The sequence below is a fragment of the Triticum urartu genome, unplaced genomic scaffold (assembly GCF_056163025.1).
Source record: "Triticum urartu cultivar PI428250 unplaced genomic scaffold, HENAU_Tu73 scaffold1813, whole genome shotgun sequence".
NCBI classification, from domain to species: Eukaryota; Viridiplantae; Streptophyta; class Magnoliopsida; order Poales; family Poaceae; genus Triticum; species Triticum urartu.
The window spans coordinates 1-25178 of NW_028260263.1; the positions used below are offsets into that span (position 1 = coordinate 1).

A 25178-nucleotide genomic window follows, 5' to 3' on the forward strand; every position below is an offset into this window, starting at 1 on the left:
AGAAAAGGTCAATATGAAGGAGGAGAAAGAAACAATAGTAACGTGGTCCCGGGCATCTAGCATTCTACCCACAATGGTTGGCCATACAATCGCGATTCATAATGGAAAGGAACATATACCTATTTACATAACAAAATCCTATGGTAGGTCGCAAATTGGGGGAATTCCGTGCCTACTCGGCATTTCACGAGTTATGAAAATGCAAGAAAGGATACTAAATCTCGTCGTTAACTGAATTCTGAATAGAAAGATTAAGAAGAAAAAAAGATTCAAAATAAAGACAGAAATACCCAATATCTTGCTAGAACAAGATATTGGGTATTTCTGTCTTCAAAAATTCTTATATGTTAGCAGAAAAACCTTATCCATTAATAGATGGAACTTCAACAGCAGCTAAGTCTAGAGGGAAGTTGTGAGCATTACGTTCGTGCATTACTTCCATACCAAGGTTAGCACGGTTGATGATATCAGCCCAAGTATTAATAACGCGACCTTGACTATCAACTACAGATTGGTTGAAATTGAAACCATTTAGGTTGAAAGCCATAGTACTAATACCTAAAGCAGTGAACCAGATTCCTACTACAGGCCAAGCAGCCAAGAAGAAGTGTAAAGAACGAGAGTTGTTGAAACTAGCATATTGGAAGATTAATCGGCCAAAATAACCATGAGCAGCCACAATATTATAAGTTTCTTCCTCTTGACCAAATTTGTAACCCTCATTAGCGGATTCATTTTCAGTAGTTTCCCCTGATCAAACTAGAGGTTACCAAGGAACCATGCATAGCACTGAATAGGGAACCGCCGAATACACCAGCTACACCTAACATGTGGAATGGATGCATAAGGATGTTGTGCTCTGCCTGGAATACAATCATAAAGTTGAAAGTACCAGAGATTCCTAAAGGCATACCATCAGAAAAGCTTCCTTGACCAATAGGGTAAATCAAGAAAACAGCAGTAGCAGCTGCAACAGGAGCTGAATATGCAACAGCAATCCAAGGACGCATACCCAGACGGAAACTAAGTTCCCCACTCACGACCCCATATAACAAGCTACACCAAGTAAGAAGTGTAGAACAATTAGCTCATAAGGACCACCATTGTATAACCACTCATCAACAGATGCAGCTTCCCAAATTGGGTAAAAGTGCAATCCGATCGCCGCAGAAGTAGGGATAATAGCACCAGAGATAATATTGTTTTCCATAAAGTAAAGAACCAGAAACAGGCTCACGAATACCATCAATATCTACTGGAGGGGCAGCGATGAAGGCGATAATAAATACAGAAGTTGCGGTCAATAAGGTAGGGATCATCAAAACACCGAACCATCCGATGTAAAGACGATTTTCAGTGCTAGTTATCCAGTTGCAGAAGCGACCCCACAGGCTTGTACTTTCGCGTCTCTCTAAAATTGCAGTCATGGTAAGATCTTGGTTTATTCAAATTGCAAGGGACTCCCAAGCACACGTATTAACTAGAATATAGATAATAGAAGGCTTGTTATTTAACAGTATAACATAGACTATATACCAATGTCAACCAAGTCAGCCCAAAGATTAGCTATCCATATAACTAAATTAACCAAACCAATAATTTTGTATTTGTAAATGAAGTGAGTCAAAGTGAAAAACTTTGATGGGTCTTTTCTATATGGGTTGCCCGGGACTCGAACCCGGAACTAGTCGGATGGAGTAGATAATTCTTCCTTGTTACAATAGAGAAAAATCCCTCCCCAAATCGTGCTTGCATTTTTCATTGCACACGACTTTCCCTATGTAGAAATAGCCAATTTCTATTCCAAAGAGGAAGTTCTACTAATTTTTTTAATTAGTAAGTTGATTCACCTACTCTTTATTATAATAAAAAGAACATTTCAGAATGAAAAATAGAAAAGTTTTTTCTTGATCATTTATCAACCCTTTCCTGTTTCTTAATTTCGTCTAATGATTAATTAAGAGGGTTGACCAGGTCATTGATACGTATAATATCCAAATACCAAATACGCTCAGTGTGTGATCCACAGAAAGAAAAAAGAGTTGTTTTGGTGAACATCAAAGAAAAAACTTGCTCTTCTTCCATAAAAAATTCTTCTAAAAATGCCGAACCCAATCGTTGCATAAAAGTTCGTACCGTGCTTTTATGTTTACGAGCTAAAGTTCTAGCACATGAAAGTCGAAGTATATACTTTAGTCGATACAAAGTCCGTTTTTTCGAAGATCCACTATGATAATGAAAAAGATTTCTACATATCCGACCAAATCGATCAAGAATATCCCAATCTGATAAATCTGTCCAAATGGGTTTACTAATAGGATGCCCCGATCCAGTACAAAATTGAGCTTTTGATAAGTATCCTATGAGGAGAGTAGCGGGGGACTATGGTATCGAATTTTTTCATTCGAGTATCTATTAGAAATGAATTCTCCAGCATTTGATTCCTTACTAACAAAGAACTTTTTTGTACACTTGAAAGGTACCCCATAAAATCGAAGCAAGAGTTTGCTAATTGGTTTATATGGATTCTTCGCGGCTGAGTCCAAAAACAGAAATAATATTGCCAGAAATTGATAAGGTAGCATTTCCATTTCTTCTTCAAAAAAAAAGTGCCTTTTGATGCAAGAATTGCCTTTCCTTGATATCGAACATAATGCATAAGAGGATCCATAAAGAACCATAGGGTTTTCCGAGAAAAACCAGGGTACATTATCCCAAAATGTTCCATCTTCCTAGAAAAGTGGATTCGTTCCAGAAAAGTTCCAGAAGATGCTAATGGTAAGCAAGAAGATTGTTTACGAAGAAACAACAAAAAAAATTCATATTCTGATACATAAGAGTTATATAGGAATTGAAATAGTCTTTTATTTTCTTTTTGAAAAAAAAAAATGGATTTCATTGAAGTAATAAAACTATTCCAATTCGAATAATAGTTGAGAAAGAATCGCAATAAATGCAAAGATGGAACATCTTGGATACGGTATTGAAGGAGTTGAACCAGGATTTCCAAATGGATAGGATAGGGTATTTCTATATGTGATAGATAATCCAAATGCAAAAATTTGTCTTCTAAAAAGGGAAATATTGAATGAATAGAGCGTAAATTCTGAAACTTTGGTATTTCTTTTTCTTTCAGACAAAAAAATTCCCGTAGCGAGAATGGGATTTCCACAACGATCGCAAACCCTTCAGATAGAATCTGAGAATAAAACTCAGAATAAAAATAATTTTTGTAATCCAATAATCGATCTTGGTTAGGATGATTAACCGAGTTATCCAAAAAATTCTGCTGATACATTCGAATAATTAAACGTTTCACAAGTAGTGAACTAAATTTCTTGTTATTACAACTAACAACTATTTCCACAGGTTCAGAACCATTTAATCCATAATGGTGGGCAAATGCATAAATATATTCCTGAAAGAGAAGTGGGTAGACAAAGTATTGTTGACGAGATTTATGTTTTTCTGAATACCCTTCGAATTTTTCCATTTGTATTTCTACTTGAATCAGAGAGAAGAAGCATTTCTCGGTTTATCGAATGATGATACATAGTGCAATATGGTCAGAACAGGGTGTTGCATTTTTAATACAAACCCTGGAAAGAAAGGGAGTCTAATCCACAGATCTTTTTCTGCTCCTTTTCTACCCAATTAGTTTATGTTTGTTCTAATTAAAAAAAAAGAACAGAACAAGTTTTTTATTTTTGCAGGCCAATCGCTCTTTTGACTTTGGAATACAGCCTCTTTATCAATATACTGCTTCTTTTACACATTCAATCCATAACATCCCTTATTCAATCCATAATCAAGAATAATTAGGATTTCTAAAAAAAAAAAGAAAAAATAAAGGGTCCACTCATAGGAAAACCCAACCTTTCCCCGCATCCGGCACTAATCTATTTTTAACGTCTAATTAGAGCGGGGAATCATTCCAATTAGGAAGTTCAGCTCGTTGCTTTTTATTTTACCAGAATTGGAGCCAGGCTCTATCCATTTATTCATTAGACCCAGAAAATCGTAATTTTGGATTCCATTCAAAAAAGATTGATTTTATTACGACATGCTATTTTTTCCATTCATTACCTTTGAGGATCAGTCGTGGTCTTCTAGACTCTACCAAGAGTCTGGACGAATTTGTTGTTTCATCCAAATGTGTAAAAGATCATAGTCGCACTTAAAAGCCGAGTACTCTACCATTGAGTTAGCAACCCAGATAAAAAAAGGATCTTAGATACGATCGAAATCCAAAAATCAATGGAATTACACCGCGCGCTTCTGTCAAAACATTGAACTAGCAAGACATCAAAAGATTTTTTTTATCGACCATGAAAAACACTCAAATGCCAAAACGAACAGGTCCGGTGAAATTCCACTAAAGTAAAGTTAAAAAAAGAGCGACCCTAATCACGATGGCCAAATTCTCCTTATTTTTAGCGATTTTTATTAACAAAAAATATATATTATAAAAAATATATATTATATTGTATGAGAATACATGCAAGAGGAACACCCTTATCATTTGAGCGAAGTGTAGGCGGAAAAATTGAATATGGAGTGAGGATAAAGAGACCCATCTATCTACAAATTCTATTTGTTCAATAGACCTTTGTCAATGGAAATACAATGGTAAGAAAACAAATTAGATAGAAAAAGTAAATAAAATAGGGGCTTATGTTGGATTGGCACGATATAATATAAATCCAAATAGGATTAAAAAAGAGGTAAATTGTGTCTAAATAATTAGACAACTAGGAATACTAATAATCTTCTCCTATCCTATTTTTTGATTCATTTAGTTCTTCAATTAACTCAAAGTTCTTTCTTTTTCTTTAAAGAATTCTGCCTTCCTTAAAATATCATAAACAGTTCTTGTTGGTTGAGCACCCTTTTCAAGGAAATAGAGAATAGCTGGAACATTTAAACAAGTTTGATTCTTTATCGGATCATAAAAACCTACTTTTTGAAGATCTCTTCCTTCTCTTCGAGATCGAACATCAATTGCAACGATTCGATAGACAGCTTATTGGGATAGATGTAGATAAACAACGCCCCCCCCTAGAAACGTATATGAGGTTTTCTCCTCATACGGCTCGAGAAAATGATTCGAATTTCTGTCGATAATAATAGAAATTAGACTATGACGTGCATTAATTTCCTTACAGAAAAAACAAATTTCATTTATACTCATGACTCAAGTGGGCTAATTTTGCCTGACAAACTTCGAAGGCAAAATCCTTCCAAAATTTTTGAGTCGTCTTTAAACTCTTTTCTTTGTCTCATTTCGAACGAATTGACTTTTATTCCTTATTCTAATCCAACTCTGTTGTTGAGACAATTGAAAATTGTGTTTACTTGTTCTGGAATCCTTTATCTTTGATTTGTGAAATCCTTGGGTTTAGACATTACTTCGGGAATTCCTATTTTTTTCTTTCAAAAGAGTAGCAACATACCCTTTTTTCTTATTTCCTTCGATAAAGCATTTATCTCTTCTATAGAAATCTAATAAGAGGGATTGATTCTGATATACTTTTATTGGACTTTCTTCTTATTTTAACCTTTCGATTTATTTCTATATTAAGGATAGACTGACAAAGTTGGCCTAATTTATTAGTTTTCACTAACCCTAGATTCTTTCCCTTGATAAAAAAAATTCTGTCCTCTCGAGCTCCATCGTGTACTATGTTACTTAAACCCAGCGCAAATTTGGTTCGGAACGAATAGAACAGGCTATGTCGAGCCAAGAGCATTTTCATTACTATGGAAAATGATGGATAGCAAAATCCACAATCGATCATGTCCTTCAAGTCGCACGTTGCTTTCTACCACATCGTTTTAAACGAAGTTTTACCATAACAAACATTCCTCTTTTCATTGCAAAGTGGTATAGAGAATTGATCCAATATGGATGGAATCATGAATAGTCATTGGTTTAGTTTTTTTATACTAATTAAAACTTGCTATCTATGGAGCAATATGGATAAAAGAAAGTAAGTATTTATCCGGGAAGCCTCCGCCAAGATCCAATTTATTTAAACCCATATTAAAATTCTATCATATGAATGAAACATAGTTTGAAAAAGACGACTAAACAAGTTTGCTTAAAACTTATTTATTCTTAAATTTCCACCCTCAACGGATGGCTCGAGATGATCAATCTTGAAGTGAGAAAAGAAGGATTGACTCTTCCTCAATAAATAAACTATCAACCTCCAAAAAAGTTTAATTAATTTAATTACTAGAATTAGAATTCTAGTAGTAATATATTTTTTCAGTACCAAAAACAATTAACTATAATAACTAAATAAACTATTCCAATGAAAAGATTGAAAGTTTTTGGTAGTTATAGAATTCTCGTACTTCTTCAACTCGAATACCAAAAGGAAGAAAAAAATATGACTAAGTGATTTTATAGTAGAGGCATATCCTGAATGTGCTTGATAGATCCCATTTTTTCATGAAAATAAAGATAGTCAATTTGACTGGACTTAAGACTTTATTATGTTTTCTGAGAAAGAATAAGATATCATTATTCTCTTTAATAAACTTTTGTCTCGTACGGAATACTATATGATTTCACCGTTTGTTTCATCAGAAACAATCTGGGACGGAAGGATTCGAACCTCCGAGTAACGGGACCAAAACCCGCTGCCTTACCACTTGGCCACGCCCCATTTCGGGTTTTATGCGACACTAATAAACACTAGTATGTTTATTTGTTATTCGTCAATACCATTTCAATTACATAAAAAAGGAGGGATATTCTCTTGCTAGTATTCTACACATGCGGATAATATAGAATCAAAAAAATGCATTGATCATTACATGGAATTCTATTAAGATATTATATGAAAGTCGAATTTATTCCACTCTCATTTGAGAGTGCGAATACAAGGAGGTATTTTGTGTTTGGGAAAGTCCGAAGAAAAAAGATTTTGAATCTGCCTTTTCCTTCTTTCCCTTAAAAAAATAACTCAAGAAAAATCCAATTATTTACTCTACAAGAATGAAATGCTTGTTATGCCTAATATACTTAGTTTAACCTGTATCTGTTTTAATTCTGTTCTTTATCCTACTAGTTTTTTCTTTGCCAAATTACCCGAAGCTTATGCTATTTTCAATCCAATCGTGGATATTATGCCTGTTATACCTCTATTCTTTTTTCTATTAGCCTTTGTTTGGCAAGCTGCTGTAAGTTTTCGATGAAATCTTTAGTACTCTGTATGCCAAATTGAATGATGTGTTCATTCCAAAAAAATTTTAAAATGGGTAAAAGCCGAGAAGTTTTATATTTTTATATTATGAACCTTCGATTCTAAAATTTAAATTCTTCTACATTGAATGGGTAGCTACAGCAATAAATTTGGATCAGCCTTTCTACTCCCCTGCACCTAGGTTGAGCAGGTACCTAAAGGTACCTACACAATACCTAACCACCTAACCCTATTTTTGCTATTGATAAGAGTGCTTATTATAAAAGAATTCTTGCAATTTTTTTCAAGAATTCTTTTTTGCATTTTTAGGTATAAAAAAAAACCATCCTAGTGGATCCGTGTGGTAAGGAAAAACTGGTAATCTATTCCTTAAAAAAAAATCTTGGAGATTATGTAATGCTTACTCTCAAACTTTTTGTTTATACAGTAGTGATATTCTTTGTTTCACTCTTTATCTTTGGATTCTTATCTAATGACCCAGGACGGAATCCTGGACGCGAGGAGTAAAAATTCAGTTTTTTTTTTTCTTATTGGATTTGTTTCGTACATTTATCTATGAGAAAATCCGGGGGTCAGAATTCTTTCCAATTCGAAAGTCCCAAATGATCCAAGGGAGCGGAAAGAGAGGGATTCGAACCCTCGGTACAAAAAAATTGTACAACGGATTAGCAATCCGCCGCTTTAGTCCACTCAGCCATCTCTCCACGTTCCAAAGCGAAAGGTTTCCGTGATATGATATAGGCAAGAAATAAGAAATAACGGTTGCAAAAAACCCCTTTTTTTTCTTTCAAAAGTCTATAAAAATTATATTGCCAATTCCATTTTAATTATATTCTTTTTTCTTAATGTTAATAAAAAAAGAAGAAAATTCTTGTTTTTTCTTTCTAAAAATCGATATTGGCCGAGAGACAATCAAATAGATTTTCTCTTTAGCGGGCATTTCCATATAGGACTTGTTATAATTATAATAAAACAAGCAGGTTATATAAAAAAAACGCTTTTTTTGTCGATTATTTATCAAGAAAGCAAAAAGGGTTCTTATCAAATCCACCATAAAATTGGAAAGAAGCATAAAGTAAGTAGACCTGACTCCTTTAATGATGCCTCTATCCGCTATTCTGATATATAAATTCGATGTAGATGAAATTGTATAAGCGAATTTTTTTTATTTCCTTAGACTTAGACCGCGCAAGACAAGAATTTTTCGCTATTTACGATTTCATATTCTTGTTACTAGATGTTCTATAGGAATAAGAAGAAATCGCAACTCCTTTGCGCTACACATAAAATTGGATTTCGAAGGTCCATTTTTTTTTTTCAGAATCCTCTATTATTTTAGTTCTTCCACCCATGCAATAGAGAGGGAATGGGAAAAGAAGGGTTACTTTTATTTGCATTTTTCCCTTAAAAGATAGACTTTGAAATAGGAGTCTTGGAATAATGCTGAATTCAAAGGTTTATTTCTTTCTATAGTATAAGAAAAACAATTTATTTCTATTTCTATAGTATAAGAAAAACAAATAAATAGTATAAGAAAAACAAATCGAATCAAATTCATGGATTTACCACGACCTCGGTTGTGACTGTGACTCCATAGATAAAAATGGGAAATTTCTCTCTTCGAGACCATTGAAAAAGGGCATTGAACGAGAAAGAAATCGTCCACAGATAATAAAACTATCATATGCCTTGGAAAGTGATATGAGGTGCTCGGAAATGGTTGAAGTAATTGAATAGGAGGATCACTATGACTATAGCCCTTGGTAGAATTCCTAAAGAAGAAAATGATCTATTTGATACTATGGATGACTGGTTACGAAGGGACCGTTTCGTTTTTGTAGGATGGTCTGGCCTATTGCTCTTTCCTTGTGCTTATTTCGCTTTAGGGGGTTGGTTTACAGGGACAACTTTTGTAACTTCTTGGTATACCCATGGATTGGCTAGTTCCTATTTGGAAGGTTGTAATTTCTTAACCGCAGCAGTTTCTACCCCTGCCAATAGTTTAGCACACTCTTTGTTGCTACTATGGGGGCCCGAAGCACAAGGAGATTTTACTCGTTGGTGTCAATTAGGCGGTCTATGGACTTTTGTAGCTCTCCACGGGGCTTTTGCACTAATAGGTTTCATGTTACGCCAATTTGAACTTGCTCGGTCTGTTCAATTGCGGCCTTATAATGCAATCTCATTCTCTGGTCCAATTGCTGTTTTTGTTTCTGTATTCCTTATTTATCCACTGGGGCAATCTGGTTGGTTCTTTGCGCCGAGTTTTGGCGTAGCAGCGATATTTCGATTCATCCTTTTCTTCCAAGGATTTCATAATTGGACGTTGAACCCATTTCATATGATGGGAGTTGCCGGAGTATTAGGTGCGGCTCTGCTATGCGCTATTCATGGAGCGACCGTAGAAAACACTCTATTTGAGGACGGTGATGGTGCAAATACCTTCCGTGCTTTTAACCCAACTCAAGCTGAAGAAACTTATTCAATGGTCACTGCTAACCGCTTTTGGTCCCAAATCTTTGGTGTTGCTTTTTCCAATAAACGTTGGTTACATTTCTTTATGCTATTTGTACCCGTCACCGGTTTATGGATGAGTGCTATTGGCGTAGTTGGCTTGGCTCTGAACTTACGTGCCTATGACTTTGTTTCCCAGGAAATCCGTGCAGCGGAAGATCCTGAATTTGAGACTTTCTACACCAAAAATATTCTTTTAAACGAGGGTATTCGTGCGTGGATGGCAGCTCAGGATCAGCCTCATGAAAATCTTATATTCCCTGAGGAGGTTCTACCACGTGGAAACGCTCTTTAATGGAACTTTCGTTTTAGCTGGTCGTGACCAAGAAACCACCGGCTTTGCTTGGTGGGCTGGGAATGCCAGACTTATCAATTTGTCCGGTAAACTGCTTGGAGCTCATGTAGCTCATGCCGGATTAATCGTATTCTGGGCCGGAGCAATGAACCTATTTGAAGTGGCCCATTTCGTACCAGAAAAGCCCATGTATGAACAAGGGTTGATTTTACTTCCACACTTAGCTACTCTAGGTTGGGGAGTAGGGCCAGGGGGGGAAGTTCTAGATACTTTTCCGTACTTTGTATCTGGCGTACTTCACCTAATTTCCTCCGCAGTCTTAGGCTTCGGTGGCATTTATCACGCGCTTCTGGGACCCGAGACTCTTGAGGAATCTTTTCCATTCTTTGGTTATGTCTGGAAAGATAGAAATAAAATGACTACAATTTTGGGTATTCACTTAATTTTGTTAGGTCTAGGTGCTTTTCTTCTAGTACTCAAGGCTCTTTATTTTGGCGGTGTATATGATACCTGGGCCCCTGGGGGGGGAGATGTAAGAAAAATTACCAATTTGACCCTTAGTCCCAGTGTTATATTTGGTTATTTACTAAAATCTCCTTTTGGTGGAGAAGGGTGGATTGTTAGTGTAGATGATTTAGAAGATATAATTGGTGGGCATGTATGGTTGGGTTTTATTTGTGTATTTGGCGGAATTTGGCATATTTTAACCAAACCCTTCGCATGGGCTCGCCGTGCATTTGTATGGTCTGGAGAAGCTTACTTGTCTTATAGTTTAGCTGCTTTATCTGTCTTTGGTTTTATCGCTTGTTGTTTTGTATGGTTCAATAATACAGCTTATCCGAGTGAGTTTTATGGACCCACCGGGCCAGAAGCTTCTCAAGCTCAAGCATTTACTTTTCTAGTTAGAGACCAGCGTCTTGGAGCTAATGTGGGATCCGCTCAAGGACCCACAGGTTTAGGTAAATATCTAATGCGTTCCCCAACTGGGGAGGTTATCTTTGGAGGGGAAACTATGCGTTTTTGGGACCTTCGTGCTCCATGGTTAGAACCTCTAAGGGGCCCCAACGGTTTGGACTTGAGTAGGTTGAAAAAAGACATACAACCTTGGCAAGAACGACGCTCAGCAGAATATATGACCCACGCTCCTTTAGGCTCTTTAAATTCCGTGGGTGGCGTAGCTACCGAGATCAATGCAGTTAATTATGTCTCTCCTAGAAGTTGGTTATCAACTTCTCATTTTGTTCTAGGATTCTTCTTTTTTGTGGGCCATTTATGGCATGCAGGAAGAGCCCGAGCTGCTGCAGCAGGTTTTGAAAAGGGAATCGATCGTGATTTGGAACCTGTTCTTTACATGAACCCTCTTAACTAAGATTTTCTTATTTATACCTGTTCTACTTTTTTTCTGTTCTGGCTCGGTTATTCCATCTAGCCGAGCCATTCATTCCTTTTTATGAAAGAAAGATAAGGGACAGAAAAAAAAAATAAATAAAAATGAAAGAAACAAACGTATTCAATAAGCAAAAGGAGAGAGAGGGATTCGAACCCTCGATAGTTCCTAGAACTATACCGGTTTTCAAGACCGGAGCTATCAACCACTCAGCCATCTCTCCACAGCCTAATCCTTATTTTACTCCTACAAATAGAACATAGCCATATAAAAAATAAAAAGATTTATTAGCCTCTAGAAAGATATCAGATACAAGTTCCTTTTCGATATATCTCTGTATACTGTATACACGGATACAGGATCCGCTATACCCGCTTGTGAAATAAAGAGTAAATAATCTCTTCTCACCCCCATATCCAAATAAAAAAGCGGTTTAAGTAATAAATTTGAATTAAAGAGAAGAATCAATGGATTCATGATTAAACCCCTCCTACTTCTTGTATTTTTTTACAATTTTGGTTTAAGTGAGGGATCAAATATGTAGTCAACTTTATTTGATGGTAGCTTGGAGGATTAGAAATATGACTATTGCTTTCCAATTAGCTGTTTTTGCATTAATTGCGACTTCCTCAGTCTTAGTAATTAGTGTACCCCTTGTATTTGCTTCTCCTGATGGTTGGTCAAATAATAAAAATGTTGTATTTTCCGGTACATCATTATGGATTGGACTAGTCTTTCTCGTAGCTATTCTGAATTCTCTCATTTCTTAAATGAAATTTGGTTAATATTTATTAACCCCATAAAAAAGAAATAATAAAGGCCATTTCTTCTAAAAAATTAGAATAGTGAGACGTATTAAAACGCAATTTGCGTTCCGAATTGCTAGCTCTTCTCTTTCAGTATTATGAAATTCCATTCCCATTAGAATATTCATTGACAGATAATAAAAAAAGGAAAACTCTAATATAATAGAAAATGAAATGAAACGGTCGACCCAGACATAGAAGGTCGACCCAGGCGGATATACGCTATAAAATATATACCGTAGCGAGCGTAGTTCAATGGTACAATATCTCCTTGCCAAGGAGAAGATACGGGTTCGATTCCCGCCGCTCGCCCGCTTAATTTATCAAAGTACTATGATAAAAAGTTTAGTCTAGTTAACTGTTTAACTACTTATATTAAATTAAGTATTAATTAGGTGTTAGTCTAGTGCCGTATCCCTTACTATCTTACCCTTCCTTTGCATCCCACTCAAAAAAAGAGGGCGCTCCAGAGGCAGAAATAGAACTCGCCAACAGAGCTCCAAAAATTGGGTATTAACTGAGACAAACAACGGGCAAACTTTTTTTAAAGGGAAGGGAGAGGTAGACTGTCCCTTTCGTTTCATTTTTATTTTCTGCAGGGTAGGGAGAGGCCTTGCGCCTTCTTTTTTTGAAGGCAAGTGACTTCGCAAACTGCTCAATTTTGCCCTCTAGGGCCGGGAACTAATGAATAAAAAAGGGTTGGATACGCCCCTCTACCATACATATCTAGAGAAATAGAATAGTCCTTTTATACAGACTGCTAAGTGCGGAGACGGGAATCGAACCCGTGACCTCAAGGTTATGAGCCTCGTGAGCTACCAAACTGCTCTACTCCGCTCTGGAGTACCAGAAACTGGTGGACAAAAAAGGCTTGAATACAAGCCTCTAACATGTCTAGACAAATAGAATACTCCTTTTATACAGAATGGAGCGGGTAGCGGGAATCGAACCCGCATCGTTAGCTTGGAAGGCTAGGGGTTATAGTCGACGTTGGTTGATTATTTTTAACGTCTCTAATTCAAAACCGAACATGAAATTTTGATTTCATTCGGCTCCTTTATGGATATTCTCACCACTTAACATCTATGTCAGCTTTTCTATTTGAATGGAACCAAAGCTCTCCGCTTTCTAGATGATCCTTATAGAGTAGGAGATAGAAATTCTATCTAAATTCATCTAATCTACTTACTTCGTTCCCTAATTTCATTCAAGAGATCCTGAGGAAAAGAATTGGGTTTCCACCGAGCTGAAACAATATGCGGATGGTTCTAGTAAACCAAAACTATCGTTTTTTAGCTATTTGGCTTCCTTATTCCTTATTTTAAGAAGATTTAGTTACGATTGGAAATCAACTTTTTTGTATCTTCATCCATAGATCCTTTACTCATATTTTCAAAATTGGAATACTTAATCCAATGCAAAATTATGCTTCGCGACTCTGTACTCATAATCCTATTTTTATTTTGGATGCAATTTAAATTAGTCTTTGGATACAAATCGCCAGAATGTATATTCTTCCTCAATATGCTATTGAGAGGAAAAGGATTTAATCCTTTATAAGAACTAAAGTTTTCATCGGAATATAAAAATAAAAAACTTAAGGATGCCTTAAGTATATCATTTCAAATTCAGTTATTAATAGAACGAATCACACTTTTACCACTAAACTATACCCGCTACATTGTAGATTATGGTATAAATGGTACCCTTTGTCAAGGATAGCCATTTGACAAGAAGGCTAATTCCCCCTTATTGAATCAGATGGAGAAGGTTCATGACACTGAGCCGTTGGTACTTCTACTTCGATCGCTCGCCTTTACTTTAGGATTTAGATAGCCCCTCTGGTCTGTAAAAAAAATCTTTTCTTACCATGCTAATAGCGCCTGAACCAAATGTATTTATTTTGATTAGGATCCTATTCTACGGTTACGACTACAATAATAATTATTTACTTTGCAAGGACGTAAGTGTGTCAGACTGCTAAATTGTTTTATTATTCCTACAATATAAACTAGGGGATATAGGGGGTAACACTGTCCCTATAAATTCCTTTTTTCCTTTTCTTTTTTGTCCAGAATTGAACAAAAAAGAAATTATGGAAGATGTTTTCTTCCCCCATTAAGTCCGAGCCATAGAGTAAGAGTGAGATGAGTTTTCCAAATTCATCATAGACTTTCCCTATGGCTTGATAGAAGTAAGCAGCAAAGAGTCGTAACTTAAAGAAAAAAACGGACAGGGCCGACAGATTTACCTGATGTAAAGAAGATCCTAAAAGTCTCTGATTAGTCGACTCTCTCCATTTAACACTTTCCTCTCTCTCCTTTTTTCCACTGACTCAATTCTAGTTTATTAGATTCTTGTTTAAAAGAATGCAAAAAGTTCAATAGAACTAAGAACACATAAAAAATAGCATAGAGGATCAAGGCCATTACCAAAAGTTCCTCCCAAGGATCCTATATCCTATTGGGTATCTGTTCCCCGCCTTTTCCCGCTAGGATCGGAAATCTTATATTTTCCATATCCATATACCGTTGAATCCTTGGGGTTCCAGAATCCGCCTATTTTACTAGTCTTCGGAAACGGAAAACCCTGAACCAAGAAGAGTTGGATATGTTATGTAGGGTATGTTTTTTTTTATTAATTTTATTTTGAGCTCTCAAGATATCGATATATACATATACAATCTCTACATAATGTCTCTCTCTCTATCTCTATATATTATATATATAATATGTACATTATGCAGTAGACCCATAATGGGAAATCCAAGTGGCTAATTTTTGAATTAAATAAAAAGCCCTTTTAACTCAGTGGTAGAGTAATGCCATGGTAAGGCATAAGTCATCGGTTCAAATCCGATAAAGGGCTTTTTAAATTAGTGGTAGAGTAATCTCGTGCTAAGACGTAAGTCGTTGGTTCGAATCTGATAGAGTACTTTTCTACTAAATTGATTCACTTTTTTTCTTTGTTTTTGAAACTTTCTCTATATTTTTAGAGAATTTTATGACTTAGTGCGGGATGGATGCATTTTTGGTATGAACACTAAATGAAGCACGGAGAATTAATCTATAACGATCAACTAAAAAAAATCCTAGATGAAAACATAACAGAAAAGTTGGAAAAACTCTTTGCTTTGGATCTATTTATACTTTTCGAGTATATTGACAATTCCAAAAAACTGCTCATACTATGATTATAGTATAATCACGAGCGGTTGTATATGGCCCTATCGTCTAGTGATGCCCCTATCGTCTAGTGGTTCAGGACATCTCTCTTTCAAGGAGGCAGCGGGGATTCGACTTCCCCTGGGGGTAGGGAGTATTATGAAAGGAGGTTAATCATAGATTAGCAAAAACCCTAGAATAAATTCTTCCTGGGTCGATGCCCGAGTGGTTAATGGGGACGGACTGTAAATTCGTTGACAATGTCTACGCTGGTTCAAATCCAGCTCGGCCCAAACCAAAAATCTAGGGCTTCGTGAGTATGAACTAAATCCTTTTGTTTTTCTTCCATAAAATAAAATGTCTGATCTATAGAAATAAAAGATAAAGAAAAAAGGGAAATTTTTTTTTCTAATCCATATCTCTCTCATTCCTTTCTTACAAACAAAAGAGTTTTTCTTATTGAAGGCTGGATTATTATCCATTTTTAGTGATAAAAAATCACGACATACTAGTTATGTCACTCTCACTATACCCACGTATAATATAATATGTGGGTATGTAGTATATGATTCGTCTATTTCTTAGAGTACGAAAGACGAATCGAATCTTCTTATGGTTCTATTTAAGAATGGGTATGCCATACACCCCGCGGGGATTGTAGTTCAATTGGTCAGAGCACCGCCCTGTCAAGGCGGAAGCTGCGGGTTCGAGCCCCGTCAGTCCCGAACTAGGGTTCAATGAATGGAGAAATTGATATTTCCTTTTTCCATGAAAAAAAGGGGCAGGGAGCAAGATCAAATACCCACAGGGCACCCTTACTTCACTTTTTTATTTTGCATCTCTCATTAAAGAGGGAGGGAGGGCATATAGGAATTTTTTTTTCACTACTCCCAATCGATAAAGAAAGACACACATACGATATGTGGATTAGTAGAATTTAGGATATTATATTACTCTATCTTTCTTTATGATGATACCATCCTCATCTTAATTTCCTATTCCACTCTTATGGAATAGAGTACCGGTATTTTACCGGAATCCATACATAAATCGTATTCCCTTTTTATTTCAGACCTCTTTTCCCCATCTCACTTCTACTGCTTATTTGGATGTCTATGTGACCCATAGAAAGTGAAAGTTGGTCATATAATACATACATAATTGTATGTATAACTATAAGAAAAAGGAAGGGAAATTGTATAAGATTAAGAAAGTATAAGATTAAGAAAGCTCGTGGGTTAGAGATATAGAAAAGAAAAAGTAGAAAAGGATTAAAAAAGAGGGAATTCCTAATCCAATCAAAAAACCCATTTTGGTCTTAGTGTGGATAGAGGATCTTCCTATGTTATACTATATAACTCTCATCCGTGAAATATAACTCTCATCCATGAATTGATTTGATAGATCCGATATTCATAATATTGAATTGATTCAGTATTATCAGAATGCAAGCCCTACCCTTGAATTTACAAGATACCCCTTTTTCCTCTCCATGGGATTACATCCCGAGTTATTGTGAAAATAAAAAATAAAGAGGTTATGGAAGTCAATATTCTCGCATTTATTGCTACTGCACTGTTCATTCTAGTTCCTACTTCTTTTTTACTTATTATTTATGTAAAAACAGTCAGCCAAAATAATTAATTGGAATTCCAATTAATCATTGAAGAAATTAAAAAGGGATTAAATAAAAAAAATCCAAGTCTTAAATGAAAGGATCTGGTTGGAATCTTAAAGTGTGGTAGAAAGAACTACATATAGTTTTTTCTACGACACTTTAGATTCTTTCTATTATATTATCTTTGAATCTACATAGAATAGATTAGTAGATTGAAATAGTTAAGTAGTCTAATTCAATTTCTTTTTTCATTGCATCCACTTAATTTCAATCAGGTCAAAATAAAAAAATCTAAGACAATTCTTGACCAAAGAATCCATGGAAGGAAAGAAAAATAATATGAAGAATAGACTATAGTAAAAAGTAAAAGGAAATGGAAAATGTGTGATATGCCGTGAATAGTTCCGTGGAAGAAAGTCTAATTTTCTTATGTATAGAACTTTTTTTAACCATTCGTCATTTCTAGTAGAAATTCTGAATTGGTATAATGGCTCTTTCTTACATTACAACTTACAATACAAGAGTTTCTTACAGGAGTGAAACAAAACTAAAGAAAAAGATTAAAGAATAACGTTTGACAAAATGATTAATGCAAAATGATCCATTAAAGAAAAGAATTGATACAACAATTTGATTACTTAATCAATTAGTAGTATCCCTAGAGTCCACTCCTTCCCCATACTACTAGTGAAAGAGAAAATGTAAAGACTACCATTAAAGCAGCCCAAGCGAGACTTACTATATCCATCTAAATTATGTCTCCTATTTCTATGAAGGGATTATTCTACTATTGATCAATAATCATAGTGGAATCAAGGGTACAGAGTCAAAAAGGGATTCCGCCCTAAGGCCATGGATCAATCAGTTCAAGGAATTTACTCCTAACAAATTCTTATAGGAATTCTGGTAGAATTAGAGAGCATTAAAAATACGAGATACTATAGCCCTTTTTTCCTTAAAAAAGAAAGAGTACGGGAATGATGTCCTGAATAGAAGAAGCGGGAATAGGAAGATTTTTTATTCCTTTTGTTACTCTTTTTTTTTTTTTTAAGCAAAGGACGCCCGAATATACCATAAAATTATCGATAGATAAATATTTATTGGATACCTACCTTACCTAATGTTTATTTTTGACCTAAACCCTGCAGCCTTGCTTTGTATCATTCTATGAAAGAATGAAGAGATTTTATCCATAATACAACTCCTAAATTGATTTTTGATCGACCTATTTAATCTGATTCTCGTTAGAATTAAGTAGTCCTTACTTTAGTGTATGTAGGTAACATAAGATGTACGATAAAAAAATGTATAATAATTAGTAAGTCTTGATATTCTTTCGTGGAGTCCCTTCTTGAATCTTAGATTGAAAAAAAAAAAGAATGCCCCTTAGGGACCTTTCTTTGGATACCAAGATTTCTGACATCTTATCCTCGTATTTTAAAATTATCAAATCGAATCTCAATTAAGAACCAATTCAAATTCATATAATAAAAGAATAAGGAAACACTACCTCACCCCTATTGATAACCATTTTGGCCACTACCGTCAAAACAAACCCTAACCCTAGTTTGAGGATAGAACTATGGTATGGTTTCTCTAAACCCAGTATCGGCAGGCCCAGTTACTCTCTTGCCCGAACTTATGCGAAGTAAAAATTTATCGAATTCGATCAGCACTATAAAAAAAACCTAAGTATTTTATTGATCAGGCGGCACCCAGATTTGAACTGGGGATAAAGGATTTGCAGTCCCCTGCCTTACCGCTTGGCCATGCCGCCAAAAAATCCGATCAAAAATCTAGAAAACAGCAAGTATTCATCCACGTTTTCTTACGAAAAGCCCCTTTTATTTTGAATATAATTCTACTTACTTTTTTCCAATCTTTTTCAAAAAATCTATTCCTGCTTTTTTTGATCCAGTTTCTATTATTCTCCTCGATAGATTCTATCTTAAAACATACATTGTTAACACAATAAAACTTCCCATTTCTTTCTATTGAGATGAAAAAGAAGAAAAAGTGGATTTCTATTCACAGGCTGCAAAATTCAGAATAAATTGGAACCGTTAACTAGAATTCTCTTTTTTTTATTGCAGTAGTGAACTACTCTTAAATCGGTATTATCTCCCCCCCCTTCAATGGCATAATAAAATATTATGGCTTTATGCTTAATCCGTGTATAGGTAAACTTTAGGTCCGAACAGCATTATTATCCAAAGATCCCCTTTATGTACATATCTCTATGGGGAATCATGCTTTAATTTTTCAAAGTATTAAATTAAATATCTTGAATAAAAAAAGGAAATTTGCTCTGATATAGAGTATAACCTGACTATCTTGGCGTACCCAAGTGAAATTACGATAAAAGAAAAGCATGGATATGGGGAGAGGTGGATAACTAGATTGGCATGTACTTAAAAAAGGGACTTACTTTATTTTAGAATTCCACAATGAAATACTGAATTTTCTAGCAATTATACTACTCCGATCCGAAATAAAAAAGAACCCTCAAATTATTTTGAGAAATTAAAGTAAGCACGCTATTCTAAATCGAAGTAAAGTCAAACTTTCTAGTATATTATATTACGGCTTTATTACATTCATAGAAAGGAGATAAAATGAGAAATCTTTGCCATCCAATCTGATTAGAATATCATAACATAAAGTATAAGTGGCAGAATTTTTTTTGTAGGAATGTTTTATCAATTCATTTTCATTTCATTTGTACCCCTGGCAAACTCGAACTTTCGTCCAAATGGTCTCTATTCATATGTATGAAATACATATATGAAATACGTATGTGGAGTTCCCTAGAATTTCATGTGATTCAGTAAACAGAATATAGATTCCATGATTGCTAGATCGATCCATAGGGATTGATGAAGAGTGAGCTGATAATGGAATTTTTCTTTGATAAACAGGAAACTTAAGATTAAGATGCTCCGGAATGGAAACGAGGGAATGTCCACAATACCCGGATTTAGTCAGATCCAATTCGAGGGATTTTGTAGGTTCATTAATCAAGCCTTGGCAGAAGAACTTGACAAGTTTCCAACAATTAAAGATCCAGATCACGAAATTGCATTTCAATTATTTGCGAAAGGATATCAACTGCTAGAACCCTCGATAAAAGAAAGAGATGCTGTGTATGAATCACTCACCTATTCTTCCGAATTATATGTATCTGCGAGATTAATTTTTGGTTTCGATGTGCAAAAGCAAACCATTTCTATCGGAAACATTCCTATAATGAATTCCTTAGGAACCTTTATTATAAATGGAATATACCGAATTGTGATCAATCAAATATTGCTAAGTCCTGGTATTTACTACCGCTCGGAATTAGATCATAAGGGAATTTCTATCTACACTGGCACTATAATATCAGATTGGGGGGGGAGATCGGAATTAGCAATTGATAAAAAAGAAAGGATATGGGCTCGCGTGAGTAGAAAACAAAAGATATCTATTCTAGTTCTATCATCAGCTATGGGTTCGAATCTAAGAGAAATTCTGGATAATGTTTCCTACCCTGAAATTTTCTTGTCTTTCCCGAATGCTAAAGAGAAGAAGAGGATTGAGTCAAAAGAAAAAGCTATTTTGGAGTTTTATCAACAATTTGCTTGTGTAGGTGGGGACCTGGTATTTTCGGAGTCCTTATGCGAGGAATTACAAAAGAAATTTTTTCAACAAAAATGTGAATTAGGAAGGATTGGTCGACGAAATATGAATCGGAGACTTAATCTTGATATTCCTCAGAACAATACATTCTTGTTACCACGAGATGTATTGGCCGCTACGGATCATTTGATTGGAATGAAATTTGGAACGGGTATACTTGACGATGACGATATGAATCACTTGAAAAATAAACGTATTCGTTCGGTTGCGGATCTGTTACAAGATCAATTCGGATTGGCTCTTGGTCGTTTACAACATGCAGTTCAAAAAACTATTCGTAGAGTATTCATACGTCAATCGAAACCGACTCCCCAAACTTTGGTAACTCCAACTTCAACTTCAATTTTATTAATAACTACTTATGAGACCTTTTTTGGCACATACCCGTTATCTCAAGTTTTTGATCAAACGAATCCATTGACACAAACTGTTCATGGGCGAAAAGTGAGTTGTTTAGGTCCTGGAGGGTTGACGGGGAGAACCGCAAGTTTTCGGAGCCGAGATATTCATCCGAGTCACTATGGGCGTATTTGTCCAATTGACACGTCTGAAGGAATCAATGTTGGACTTACTGGATCCTTAACAATTCATGCGAGAATTGATCACTTGTGGGGATCCATAGAGAGTCCGTTTTATGAAATATCTGCTGAGAAAGCAAAAGAAAAAAAAGAGAGACAGGTGGTTTATCTATCACCAAATAGAGATGAATATTATATGATAGCAGCAGGAAATTCTTTGTCCTTGAATCAAGGTATTCAGGAAGAACAGGTTGTTCCGGCTAGATACCGTCAAGAATTCTTGACTATTGCATGGGAACAGATTCATGTTAGAAGTATTTTTCCTTTCCAATATTTTTCTATTGGGGGTTCTCTCATTCCTTTTATTGAGCACAATGATGCGAATCGGGCTTTAATGAGTTCTAATATGCAGCGCCAAGCAGTTCCGCTTTCTCGGTCCGAGAAATGCATTGTTGGAACTGGATTGGAACGCCAAACAGCTCTAGATTCGAGGGTTTCCATTATAGCCGAACGCGAGGGAAAGATCATTTCTACTGATAGTCATAAGATACTTTTATCAAGTAGTGGGAAGACTATAAGTATTCCTTTAGTTAACCACCGTCGCTCTAACAAAAATACTTGTATGCACCAAAAACCCCGGGTTCCACGGGGTAAATCCATTAAAAAAGGACAAATTTTAGCAGAAGGAGCTGCTACAATTGGGGGCGAACTTGCTTTAGGAAAAAACGTATTAGTAGCTTATATGCCATGGGAAGGTTACAATTTTGAAGACGCAGTACTAATTAGCGAACGTTTGGTATATGAAGATATTTATACCTCTTTTCACATCCGGAAATATGAAATTCAGACGGATACGACAAGCCAGGGCTCCGCTGAAAAAATCACTAAAGAAATACCACATCTAGAAGAACATTTACTCCGCAATTTGGACAGAAATGGAGTTGTTAGGTTGGGATCCTGGGTAGAAACTGGTGATATTTTAGTAGGTAAATTAACGCCTCAGATAGCGAGCGAATCATCTTATATCGCGGAAGCTGGATTATTACGGGCCATATTTGGCCTTGAGGTTTCCACTTCAAAAGAAACTTCTCTGAAATTACCTATAGGTGGAAGAGGGCGCGTTATCGATGTGAAATGGATCCAAAGGGACCCGCTCGACATAATGGTTCGTGTATATATTTTACAGAAACGTGAAATCAAAGTTGGGGATAAAGTAGCCGGAAGACATGGGAATAAAGGGATCATTTCCAAAATTTTGCCTAGGCAAGATATGCCCTATTTGCAAGATGGAACACCCGTTGATATGGTCTTCAATCCCTTAGGAGTACCCTCCCGAATGAATGTGGGACAAATATTTGAAAGCTCGCTCGGATTAGCGGGGGATCTGCTAAAGAAACATTATAGAATAGCACCCTTTGATGAGAGATATGAGCAAGAGGCTTCAAGAAAACTTGTGTTTTCAGAATTATATGAAGCCAGTAAAGAAACAAAAAATCCATGGGTATTTGAACCCGAGTACCCGGGAAAAAGCAGAATATTTGATGGAAGAACAGGCGACCCCTTTGAGCAACCTGTTCTAATAGGGAAGTCCTATATCTTAAAATTAATTCATCAAGTTGATGAGAAAATTCATGGGCGTTCTACTGGGCCCTACTCACTTGTTACACAACAACCGGTTAGAGGAAGAGCCAAGCAAGGGGGACAACGAGTAGGAGAAATGGAAGTTTGGGCTTTAGAAGGATTTGGTGTTGCTCATATTTTACAAGAGATACTTACTTATAAATCTGACCATCTTATAGCTCGCCAAGAAATACTTAATGCTACGATCTGGGGAAAAAGAATACCTAATCATGAGGATCCTCCAGAATCTTTTCGAGTGCTCGTTCGAGAACTACGATCTTTGGCTCTAGAACTGAATCATTTCCTTGTATCTGAAAAGAACTTCCAGGTTAATAGGGAGGAAGTTTGATCGGAATAAATATAAATTCTTTTCTTATTTCTATTTTATGATTGACCAATATAAACATCAACAACTTCAAATTGGACTCGTTTCCCCTCAACAAATAAAGGCTTGGGCTAACAAAAACCTACCTAATGGAGAAGTCGTTGGCGAAGTCACAAGGCCCTCTACTTTTCATTATAAAACCGATAAACCAGAAAAAGATGGATTGTTTTGCGAAAGAATCTTTGGACCCATAAAAAGCGGGATTTGCGCTTGTGGCAATTCTCGAGCGAGCGGAGCTGAAAACGAAGACGAAAGATTTTGCCAAAAATGCGGGGTCGAATTTGTGGATTCTCGGATACGAAGATATCAAATGGGATACATCAAACTCGCATGTCCCGTGACTCATGTGTGGTATTTGAAAGGTCTTCCTAGTTATATCGCGAATCTTTTAGATAAACCTCTTAAGAAGTTGGAGGGCCTAGTATACGGCGATTTCTCTTTTGCTAGGCCCAGCACTAAAAAACCCACTTTTTTACGATTACGAGGTTTATTCGAAGAGGAAATTGCATCCTGTAACCACAGCATTTCTCCCTTTTTTTCTACCCCAGGCTTTGCAACATTTCGAAATCGGGAAATTGCGACAGGAGCAGGTGCTATTAGAGAACAATTAGCAGATTTGGATTTGCGAATTATTATAGAGAATTCTTTGGTCGAATGGAAGGAATTAGAAGACGAGGGGTATAGTGGAGATGAGTGGGAAGATAGAAAAAGACGAATAAGAAAAGTTTTTTTGATTAGACGCATGCAATTGGCGAAACATTTTATTCAAACAAATGTAGAACCAGAATGGATGGTTTTGTGCTTATTACCGGTTCTTCCTCCCGAATTGAGACCTATTGTTTATAGGTCTGGAGATAAAGTAGTGACTTCAGACATTAATGAACTTTATAAGAGAGTTATCCGTCGGAACAACAATCTTGCCTATCTATTAAAAAGAAGTGAATTAGCGCCAGCAGATTTAGTAATGTGCCAGGAAAAATTGGTACAAGAAGCCGTGGATACACTTCTTGATAGTGGGTCCCGCGGGCAACCGACGAGGGATGGTCACAATAAAGTATACAAATCACTTTCAGATGTAATTGAAGGTAAAGAGGGAAGGTTTCGCGAGACTCTGCTTGGGAAACGGGTCGATTACTCGGGGCGTTCTGTCATTGTTGTGGGTCCTTCGCTTTCATTACATCAATGTGGATTACCTCTAGAGATAGCAATAAAGCTTTTTCAGCTATTTGTAATTCGCGATTTAATCACGAAACGCGCCACTTCTAATGTAAGGATTGCTAAAAGGAAAATTTGGGAAAAAGAACCCATTGTATGGGAAATACTTCAAGAAGTTATGCGGGGACATCCTGTACTGTTAAATAGAGCACCTACCCTGCATAGATTAGGCATACAGGCCTTTCAACCCACTTTAGTAGAGGGGCGTACTATTTCTTTACACCCATTAGTGTGTAAGGGTTTCAATGCGGACTTTGATGGAGATCAAATGGCTGTTCATCTACCTTTATCCTTGGAAGCTCAGGCAGAAGCCCGTTTACTTATGTTTTCTCATATGAATCTCTTATCTCCCGCTATTGGGGATCCTATTTGCGTACCAACCCAAGACATGCTTATCGGGCTTTATGTATTAACGATTGGAAAGCGTCGAGGTATTTGTGCAAATAGATATAATAGTTGCAGAAACTACCCAAATCTAAAAGTAAATTACAATAATAATAATAATTTTAAATATAGGAAAGATAAAGAACCCCATTTTTCTAGTTCTTATGATGCACTGGGAGCTTATAGACAAAAACTAATCAGTTTAGATAGTCCCTTGTGGCTACGATGGAACCTGGATCAACGCGTCATTGGGTCAAGAGAAGTTCCGATTGAAGTTCAATATGAATCTTTGGGGACTTATCATGAGATTTATGCCCACTATCTAATAATGGGAAATAGAAAAAAAGAAATTCGTTCGATATACATTCGAACCACTCTTG

General features: G+C 36.0%; 7 non-coding genes across 7 annotated transcripts; 3 read left to right on the plus strand and 4 right to left on the minus strand.

Moving 5' to 3' along the window:
- Window positions 1–7830: 7830 nt before the first annotated feature.
- On the minus strand, window positions 7831–7918 carry TRNAS-GCU (transfer RNA serine (anticodon GCU)). Its single transcript has one exon. It is a non-coding gene; the product is annotated as a tRNA-Ser (tRNA).
- A 3627-nt stretch (window positions 7919–11545) lies between these two features.
- Window positions 11546–11633, minus strand: TRNAS-UGA (transfer RNA serine (anticodon UGA)). The gene has a single exon. It is a non-coding gene; the product is annotated as a tRNA-Ser (tRNA).
- A 1347-nt stretch (window positions 11634–12980) lies between these two features.
- On the minus strand, window positions 12981–13054 carry TRNAM-CAU (transfer RNA methionine (anticodon CAU)). Its single transcript has one exon. It is a non-coding gene; the product is annotated as a tRNA-Met (tRNA).
- Window positions 13055–15012: 1958 nt separating this feature from the next.
- On the plus strand, window positions 15013–15084 carry TRNAT-GGU (transfer RNA threonine (anticodon GGU)). The gene has a single exon. It is a non-coding gene; the product is annotated as a tRNA-Thr (tRNA).
- Window positions 15085–15591: 507 nt separating this feature from the next.
- Window positions 15592–15673, plus strand: TRNAY-GUA (transfer RNA tyrosine (anticodon GUA)). Its single transcript has one exon. It is a non-coding gene; the product is annotated as a tRNA-Tyr (tRNA).
- Window positions 15674–16031: 358 nt separating this feature from the next.
- TRNAD-GUC (transfer RNA aspartic acid (anticodon GUC)) lies at window positions 16032–16105 on the plus strand. Its single transcript has one exon. It is a non-coding gene; the product is annotated as a tRNA-Asp (tRNA).
- A 2599-nt stretch (window positions 16106–18704) lies between these two features.
- Window positions 18705–18775, minus strand: TRNAC-GCA (transfer RNA cysteine (anticodon GCA)). Its single transcript has one exon. It is a non-coding gene; the product is annotated as a tRNA-Cys (tRNA).
- Between the last annotated feature and the right edge of the window lie 6403 nt (window positions 18776–25178).